The sequence below is a fragment of the Poecile atricapillus genome, chromosome 1 (genome assembly GCF_030490865.1).
Source record: "Poecile atricapillus isolate bPoeAtr1 chromosome 1, bPoeAtr1.hap1, whole genome shotgun sequence".
NCBI lineage: Eukaryota > Metazoa > Chordata > Aves > Passeriformes > Paridae > Poecile > Poecile atricapillus.
Window position 1 is genome coordinate 88,392,071 of NC_081249.1, and position 10,130 is coordinate 88,402,200.

The window sequence follows — 10,130 nt, forward strand, 5'->3', positions numbered from 1 at the left end:
GCAAGGTTTCTGACACATTTTTATCCATATCTCTACTTGAGCCTTTCCTCAGCTGTTTTGTAGGATTGCACTCCTCTCTGGTGCAGGGGAAGCTGTGCCTATGACATTCCAAGCAGAGTGTATGGACTCCTTGAAGCATTTAAGCTGGAAGGAACCTTGAGGGTTTTCTACTTCAAGCTGTTGCTCATGGCAGGACAGAGAATGGGGAGATTTTCCAATGCTGCTTATGAAGCCAGGGTGGAGATAGCAGTGTTGAACAGGAGGGCTTGTTACTGTGCAGCTCTGGAATATTTCCTGCAAGGGGCTGAGGGAAGAGGAAGCATTGGGAGAGTGGCCACAGCTGTGTTGGTGGGTGAGAACAGGAGCAGAGAGGCTGCAGGAAGGCACGGGGAGCTGATAGAGGCAGCGAGTGTCACCACAGGTAACACAGCTTTAGCTGGGCATAGCAGCCACAGACAGAGGTGGAGGAAGGCTGAGACTCTGCTCATCCAGGTGAACTTGCACATGGTAAAACAGAGAATGGAATACCTTGTCATCCCTCCTCCCTCACAAAGAAGGTTTAAAAACACAAGATAGTTGTTTCCAATGGGATCAGCCAATCAGTCAGCTCAAAGTTAGGAGACCTTACTGTTTGATGATGTGATTTGGGCAGTGCAAGACTGTATCACCAGCATGATCCATCACTCTGATTGATTGTATGAGGTACAATGAAACAGCTGATATTTAGGAACAGTCTGCAGGTGAGAGTTTGGCCAGGATCACAGCAATTATCCATGTGCTCATCCAGATTTTAGCACTGGTTGAACCCACTGTTACTGAAGAGTGAAACCAGAAGGAGATAAATCCTTTCAGCAGACTTTCCATGAAAAGTGTCTCAACATGACTGCACAACACATTTCCTGAGCACATGGAGACATCTCTCCATGAAAGGGCCGTATTTATCTACACGAGTCAGTCCATAAAACAGAGCCAGTGCTGCTTGCAAGAGAGTCTTTATTGCACCCACCCAAAAGAGGTTACAGACAACGGCAGAAACCACAAGGGCTTGGTAAAGCAAATCACAAAGGAAGGGACACAAGCAGAGGCAGAGATCAAGCTCTCAGATTCCTTGCAGGTTCTGCATCTTCCCTCAGGATCACAGGATCTGCAGTCTAAGAGCCACGGCCAGGGCGAAGGGGACGCAGGAAGGAAAGCATGTCATTGAAGCCAATTTCCTTGTAATTGGGGACATTTACGTGTTCTCGGGCCAGGTATTGAATCCCACTTCCATCACCGTGCTCACACAGCAGCCAGACACCTCTCTGCACTTTGTGAGAAGACACGATGTCATTATCTTCTCCCCCAGTCAGATTAGTTGCTTCTCTTACTATTCTGCTTCTCCCTTGATAATCAATATGTTCATAGAGAGTGATCTGGGGATTGTGCAGGTCTTCTGTGATCAGCTGCAGAGAACTGATCCTGTCATTCATCTCTTTACCAACATACTCATATTCTCCCTCCTCAAATACCAGAAACCGACCCTTATACTGGACATGCTCATAAGCCACCCAAGGCTGGCCAATTACTTTCACTGAGGAGACAATATCATTCCAACCCACGTCTGACAGGTTGGGAGCGTCAGTGGAGAATTCTTTGGACAGTCCCTGGAAGTTGGCGTGTTCATAGATGATGATTTTTCCCATCTCAGTAGGACTTCTGGAGTTTGGATTCCTTGCTGTAGGAGCTGGAAGACAGCCTGCACAAAAGGAAGACAGCAAACAAGCAACACTTGTAAGAAGCCTGTGCACACCAGACACAACATGATGGAGCGTGTGGAGGAAGAAAAAAGAAAGAAGGGAAGATCAACACATTTATAAGAAAGAATAAACCTAGCAGCAGCGGGAAAGCAGTGAGGACATGACATGGAAATTTTCATTTATAAGAGGATATAAATTGAGATATGTACCCATAACAACTTAGTTTTAACTAGATATATGTGTTGGTTTACAGATATCCCCCAGAGTAAGCTGTCAAATACTCTCCCGTTCACCCCTCACAATGGTGCACCACTGGCCCCCTGCACCCTCTCCCTTGGCAAGGTTTGTTTGTCCTGCAGCAGCCATCTCCTCCTCATGCCCTGCAAGATGGGTTCAGTCTCTGCACGTGCACACAGCACACCCTCACGGCTGTGCTGCAGCTCTCAGCCCAACACTAAAGCCTCCTTCCCTTCCCCTGCATTATTGCCCTGCAGCTGCCCAAGAAACCCTTCCAGTTCTCTCTGCACAGTGTGCCTCTTACCTTGATGGCAGCTGCAGGGCTGGGGAGAGCTGAGGGCAATTCCTCCAGTGCAGGGCTGCGGTTTGGGAAGGGCGTCTCACCTCCCTGCATTTATACTTGCACAGAAGTCTTGTGCAACACCCCAGGTGACAGAATGAAATGTGACCAAAACTCTCCAAAAGCCAGGAGGTCAGCCACAGTAATTCTGACACACCAAAGTACATTGTGGTACAGGGGCTGTGGAAGTTTCCTGCTTGTCAGAATTTATGTTCTTGCTTTCCTTGGAAGCACTTAAAATGAACAAGGACTTTTTGTGGGAGATGTACAAGTTGCAGAGCTAGCATTAAAGTACCAGTTTTTGAAAAAAAACCACTTTATTTCTCTTTAACATCATGGAATCATTAAGGTTGGAAAAGCCTCCAAGATCCAGTCCTACCTCAGACTACGTACCACCATGCTCAGTAAACCTTATTGCAAATGTCACTTCTCCTTGTGTTTTGCTGACTTTCATGGATGATGATTCCAGGACTTCCATGGGTTGCCCATTCCAAAGCTTAACTACTCTTGCAGTGAAGATGTTTTTCTTAAGCACCAACCCAAACCTCTCCATACAGAAGCTGAGGGCACTTCCCCTTGTCCCATCATTGGGTGACTGCAGAACAGAGCAACCCACCTGGCTACATCCTCTAGTCTTGGCATTGTAGAGAATGATAAGGGCCCCCCTGAGCTTCCTTTTCTCCCATATAAACACCCCCAGCTCTCTCAGCTGTTTCTCAGCAGACCTGTGCTCCAGACCCTTCAACAGCCTTGTTGCCCTTCTCTGGCCTCACTCCCACACCTCAATGTCTTTCTTGCAGTGAGGGACCCAAAATGAACACAGGATTCTGGATGTGGCCTCACCAGTGCTCAGTACAGGGGGACAATCACTGCTCTGGTCTGTGGGAAATGCAGGCACAGAAAGCTCTCAAGGTCCTGAGTGTCCAGGCTCAGAGATAGAGATGGATACAAAGTTTGACCTGAGCCTTCAGAGGAGGCTTAGAAGCTTTAGAACAATACAGTTACACAGACGTGATGTAAGACTAGAAGTTTGTAGTTCAAGCAGAAATACGTTTTAAACAAGTAGAAATATGCTTCATGTAAGCAAATAAGTATCTTAAGCAAGATTTAGCAATGTTAGTTTCTGTAGTGTTATAGGTGTGGATGAGAAAAGATGCATTGTGGTAGAATCGTGTAAGACGAAGCAATTGATGATTGGATTATGAAGATGCTAGTGAGCTTTGTGTAGGTTGTTGATTGGCTAAGAAATTTGTAAAAGACATTGTAACTTGAATTAAGACGGCTTCTGATGTGATAGCATTGAATGTAACACTTTAAATGTCTTCCCCTTCCCTGAGACTGATTATGCAATAAAACACCTTTTATAACATCTCTCAGCTGACCCCGTCTGCTCTGATCCCAGCACTGCTCCTGCTGGCCACACCATTGCTGATACAGACCAGGTGCTATTGGCCTTCTTGGCTACCCGGGAGTACTGATGGCTCATGTCCAGCCCTCTGAAGGTGTGGATGCCCCATCCCTCAAAGGGTTGTTTAGGGCCCCTTGCAGCCCAAACCATTCTCTGATTCTGTGACATATGTATTCACACATATATTTATGCACAATAATAGATGGGCATGGTACTATCATAGATGATAATCAAAAGCACCAATATTGTTGTCTCAAAACCAGACAGAAGATCACAGTGGAGAACCCAGAAACTGGGGGTAAATAGGGACTGACTGGTATGGTGTAAAACCAGCTTCAAAGTCAGAATTTTAAAGCAGAAGCATGGCAAAGAGCACCATTGATCTTTGCAGATATTTATTTTGTGCTAAATACTGAATATTGTAAATGGTGCTTTATACTGTCAGTTTTGCAATTAAACTTGCATCTGTTGAGAGAAGGTGTTTCTTACTTGTCAAGCCACAATCTTCTTGTGCTAAATATGACTCCAAGCATTTCCCCAGTTCAGGCTGAAGTAAATGCTTCAGATGGAATTTTTTTTTAATATTTTTCTTGCATCAACTGTTTCTATTTCTGTCTACAGAACATGAAAGCAGAGATTGTCCTGCCCCAGCTCATTTTTGCTTTTGAAATCTTTGATCCAGAATCTTGGTTCTCCTCACTTCCTGATCCTCCTTTCTTTTCTTCACTACATGGGCACAAATCATGCCCTACCTCAAATTATTTTCCCTGACACCAGACTTTGCTCTTGACCAAAGAGCTCTTTGCAGTGCACCAAAAGATATCATGGTCACAGGATCTGAACTGACACACAGAGATCAGCAAATAATACAGAGGGATTATTTATACATACAGAGGTATAGCAAATAATTTATTCTGTGATCACACAAGTTACAACACCTTTGAGAACTCCACCTCTATGATTCCTGGGATCTGAGACTGTGGAACACCCAGGATGGCCATTTTCAGCAGTGCTTCTCCAGAAAACTGCTGGACTTGGTGAACAAGGAGCACTGAAGGACACATTTTTTTGGAATGTGGAGAGTGTCTTGATCACATGCTTTGAGTGCTCCTGGGATTCTGCAGAGTTGTAGAACACAGAATCCCATAAGCTCTGCTGCAATGAGAACTGTGGTAGGGGTGCTCTTCTTCATTCACCAGCTCTACACATGTCCTGTCCTGCTAAGACCTATCTTGCTCTTTGTGTCTTCAGCCTTCCAGCACTTGGAAATTTTAAAGTCTGGGAAGATGAGTTTGTAAGGTATGTGAAATATTACAACATCTGCTCTATGAAGTTTATCTAACAAAGAACTTTTTGATTCCAAAAAAATAAAAATTAATCATAATCATAATCATAATCATAATCATAATCATAATCATAATCATAATGGTGTGATTTGCCAGCAAAGTTTGAGCTGGAGCAGCCAGCAAGCTGGGCATGGACCTAGACTGGGACTTCAGACAGGCAGGTGAATTGTGCTGGGAGTCAAGGCACCCACAGAACACCAGTGAGAACAGTGTGTGGTGTGTGTGGGCTGGCTGCAAGCACCAAGCTGCACTAGCCAGGGGGAAGGAGACACCAAAGTGTCCTCTGCTCAGAGAGCCCAGAGCCAGGCATGAGAGTGGCCAGGCTGGGGGCTCTCTACCCTGTTGGAAGCGCCTGTGAAGGTGCTTGTGGCTGTGGAGAGTGAGGTGTGTAGATCTTCACTGGAGGGCTCCACGTGGATGATGTGGAGATGAGGAAGGAGATGGGGCTGTCTCCATTCCATTCTGTGGGAGAGCTGGCAGTGTGGGTGTGGGGTGTCTGGGGGCAGCCCTTGGGCTGTGGCAGCCGCTGCATTTGGCCATGTCTGTGTCCTTCCCGAGCAACAGGGGGTGCCTGTCCCTGGGTCACACAGCCAAGCCCAGCACAGGTGCCCCTGCAACCTGGGCAGCAGCGGTGTGAAAAGCAGCCCCCGACAGAAACCCTGGCCCTGGGCTCAGCAGCTGAGCAGGAGGAGCTCCTGGGCCTGGACTCCGCTCATCCTCAGCTATCCCAACACACAGCACTCAAAAAGTGACTTGGCCAGAAAGAAACCCGGCAACTGGGGCTTTGCCACACAAAAACCAAACACCCTGGTGTAACTTTACTCTTCTTTCCTTTTACTTTCAGTCCTTATCAGCTGTTTGCAGGAACTACCATGGGCTTTCTCAGAAAAGCATCTTGTGTGTTGCAATCCTGCAGATCCACAGATGTTCTCTCAGTTCTCTTTTTCTTCCACTTGTAGTTGGATGGGATTCTACTTCTACTCTCTTGAAAGCAGGAGAGACACATCCTGAAAAATTCCCTTCCAAAAAACCCCAAATTCACCAAGAAAATCCCAAACACTAAACTGAGGAGAGACAAATTGCAGGGACACATTAATTGCTGAGCACAAGGACAATGCAAAGGAGCTCATTAGACCCCCTGAGTCAATGTCAGTGCACAGAAACCCCCAGCAGGACAGCATCAGTCTGACAAGGCTGAATCGAGGGGATGGACAAGGGAGGGGCGTTCATAGTCTTTATTTATAGCAAGATTCCTGAGGAGCAATATGGCTCAGGAAATACTGGGATTTGCCAGTCTTGGTCCTTACACGATGAGCTGGAATGATCCAGTGAGCCAGAAGGATTGTAGGATTGGTGGATAATTGAAGTTGGGAGTGACCTCTGGTTGCCATTGGGTCCAGTCAGCTGCTTACCACAGGGACAGCTGTGAGGTGAATTAAGTTTGCTGGTGGCTTTATCCTGTCAGGTCTTGAAAAGCCCTGAGTACAGAAACCACCCAACTTCCCTGAGGGGTGTGATTTAAAATTTTCTGACCTCATCATGAAAATTTTTGTCAGCCATGGAAGAGACTAGACTGAGGGTTCTCAGAGGGGCTCAGCAAAAGGACATCTGGAAAAAGTCTTATCTGGAAACAGGGAAGCCCTGACTGAAAACCACAGTCCTAAGAGTTTTTATGCCTTGGAAGAAAGGCCAGAGATCCTAGGTAATCTCCACCATTGCAATTGTTCAGAAATCACTTGAAGATGGCCATGAGTAACATGTTTTCATTTGGAGGTAGCTCTGTTTTGAATAAGAGTTTGGACTAGGGAGGTACGTTCTGAATAAATCTTTCTGTCAATAATTCTAAGGAGGATTTAATAACCTTTGGCACTTTCTGGCTTATTGCATCCATTGTTCAATTTCATTGAAAAACTGTCACCATCAAGTCATGTGTACAACAACCTTGAGTTTACTTGTTGGACATTTATGAACTCTATTTCCCCAGTGTCAGACTTCCCTCCTCATTCCTCCACAGGCTCTCACCTGCTCTCTTGTCAAATGTAATTCCCCCTGTTGAAAGCTCAAAGTCCTTCTCCACCTTCATTTTATTCTCTTATTGCTGAAAAACTTTCAAGAATCCTTTGATAGATTTTTGGACATGACACTTCCGCATTTGTTTGGATATTGTCTTTGATTAAATCCACCCCAAAACAAACCTAGGCAAGAGCAAATGCAAATTTCCGTAAACATTCCCACCCATATCCCTAGCTGAACTGTTTCTTTGTTGTTTTATAGGATTGCACTCCTCTCTGGTGCATGTCCCCATGACAGGCCAAGGAGCGTATATGGACTCCTAGAAGTAAATCATATCGAAGGAACCTTGAGAGGTCTCTACTTCAAGCTGCTGCTCTCAGCAGGATGGAGAATGGTGAGATATTGTCTCATGCTGGTTGTGAATCCAGGGGAGGGAAGCAGAAGTGGTATTTGCAATATGGATTAAAGGGCATGGTGATATTTGGGCAAAGGCTGGACAGGATAGTATTGGAGGCCTTTTCCAGCTTTAATGATTCCATGTTTCTAAAGCAAAAAGGCTTTTTTTTCAAAAACTGGTACTACAATGCCATCTCTGTGACCTAAATATCCTGCTTGAGATACCTCCCATAAAAAGTCCTTGTTCATTTTAAGTGCTTCCAAGGAAAGCAAGAACATAAATTCTGACAAGCAGGAAACTTCCACAGCCCCTGTACCACAATGTACTTTGGTGTGTCAGAATTACTGTGGCTGACCTCCTGGCTTTTGGAGAGTTTTGGTCACATTTCATTCTGTCACCTGGGGTGTTGCACAAGACTTCTGTGCAAGTATAAATGCAGGGAGGTGAGACGCCCTTCCCAAACCGCAGCCCTGCACTGGAGGAATTGCCCTCAGCTCTCCCCAGCCCTGCAGCTGCCATCAAGGTAAGAGGCACACTGTGCAGAGAGAACTGGAAGGGTTTCTTGGGCAGCTGCAGGGCAATAATGCAGGGGAAGGGAAGGAGGCTTTAGTGTTGGGCTGAGAGCTGCAGCACAGCCGTGAGGGTGTGCTGTGTGCACGTGCAGAGACTGAACCCATCTTGCAGGGCATGAGGAGGAGATGGCTGCTGCAGGACAAACAAACCTTGCCAAGGGAGAGGGTGCAGGGGGCCAGTGGTGCACCATTGTGAGGGGTGAACGGGAGAGTATTTGACAGCTTACTCTGGGGGATATCTGTAAACCAACACATATATCTAGTTAAAACTAAGTTGTTATGGGTACATATCTCAATTTATATCCTCTTATAAATGAAAATTTCCATGTCATGTCCTCACTGCTTTCCCGCTGCTGCTAGGTTTATTCTTTCTTATAAATGTGTTGATCTTCCCTTCTTTCTTTTTTCTTCCTCCACACGCTCCATCATGTTGTGTCTGGTGTGCACAGGCTTCTTACAAGTGTTGCTTGTTTGCTGTCTTCCTTTTGTGCAGGCTGTCTTCCAGCTCCTACAGCAAGGAATCCAAACTCCAGAAGTCCTACTGAGATGGGAAAAATCATCATCTATGAACACGCCAACTTCCAGGGACTGTCCAAAGAATTCTCCACTGACGCTCCCAACCTGTCAGACGTGGGTTGGAATGATATTGTCTCCTCAGTGAAAGTAATTGGCCAGCCTTGGGTGGCTTATGAGCATGTCCAGTATAAGGGTCGGTTTCTGGTATTTGAGGAGGGAGAATATGAGTATGTTGGTAAAGAGATGAATGACAGGATCAGTTCTCTGCAGCTGATCACAGAAGACCTGCACAATCCCCAGATCACTCTCTATGAACATATTGATTATCAAGGGAGAAGCAGAATAGTAAGAGAAGCAACTAATCTGACTGGGGGAGAAGATAATGACATCGTGTCTTCTCACAAAGTGCAGAGAGGTGTCTGGCTGCTGTGTGAGCACGGTGATGGAAGTGGGATTCAATACCTGGCCCGAGAACACGTAAATGTCCCCAATTACAAGGAAATTGGCTTCAATGACATGCTTTCCTTCCTGCGTCCCCTTCGCCCTGGCCGTGGCTCTTAGACTGCAGATCCTGTGATCCTGAGGGAAGATGCAGAACCTGCAAGGAATCTGAGAGCTTGATCTCTGCCTCTGCTTGTGTCCCTTCCTTTGTGATTTGCTTTACCAAGCCCTTGTGGTTTCTGCCGTTGTCTGTAACCTCTTTTGGGTGGGTGCAATAAAGACTCTCTTGCAAGCAGCACTGGCTCTGTTTTATGGACTGACTCGTGTAGATAAATATGGCCCTTTCATGGAGAGATGTCTCTGTGTGCTCAGAAAATGCAAGGTATTCCATGCTGTGTTTTGCCATGTGCAAGTTCACCTGGATGAGCAGGGTCTCCTCCATCACTGCCTAATGACAGCTGCGCACCCTGAGCTGTGGTTTGTGACAGCTGTCCCATGGCAGCTCTGCGCTGCAGTGTTTATCTCCCTCTGTGCTGACCTCCTGTTTGCCCTGATTTCCTTGCACTGCTCGCTGGGCAGGTCAGACAGGAGCTGCACTTGGCCTTTTTGAAGCTCATGAGGTGCCCACGGTGCCCGTGCTGCAGCAGCCCAGGCCCCTCTGCACGGTGCTTTCCCTCAGCTCATCAAACACAGCCTGCAGCTTGGAGTCATCTGCAACCCTGCCCAGGGTGCCCTTGATCCCACTGCCTGTGCCTCTGAGGGAGATGGAGCACAGCTGGTGCCAGTGGGGACCCTTGAGGGACACCAGTTGTTACTGGTTTCCACCGATCCTGACAAGGCCGTTCACGGCTGTGTGGCTGACAATTCCCTATGCCAAACTACTTCCTGCATTTTTCACTTCTGTGCTGCCATTTGTAGGCACATGGAGGACAGGGGGGTGACTGGGGACAGCCAGCACAACTTCAGCAAAGGCCTGACCTCCTGATGTGCAGGATCAGATCAGGCTGGGGGATGAGTGGACTGGGAGCAGCCCTGCTGAGAAGGAACTGGGGACACTGCTGCATGAAAAACTGGACATGACCCGGCACTGGCAGCTGGCAGCCTGGAAAGCCAAGTGTACCCGG

General features: G+C 46.9%; 2 pseudogenes; one reads left to right on the plus strand and one right to left on the minus strand.

Moving 5' to 3' along the window:
- Positions 1-1,091: 1,091 nt before the first annotated feature.
- Positions 1,092-1,682, minus strand: LOC131579595 (epidermal differentiation-specific protein-like; annotated as a pseudogene).
- Positions 1,683-8,595: 6,913 nt separating this feature from the next.
- LOC131579649 (epidermal differentiation-specific protein-like) lies at positions 8,596-9,186 on the plus strand (annotated as a pseudogene).
- The last annotated feature ends 944 nt before the right edge of the window (positions 9,187-10,130 follow it).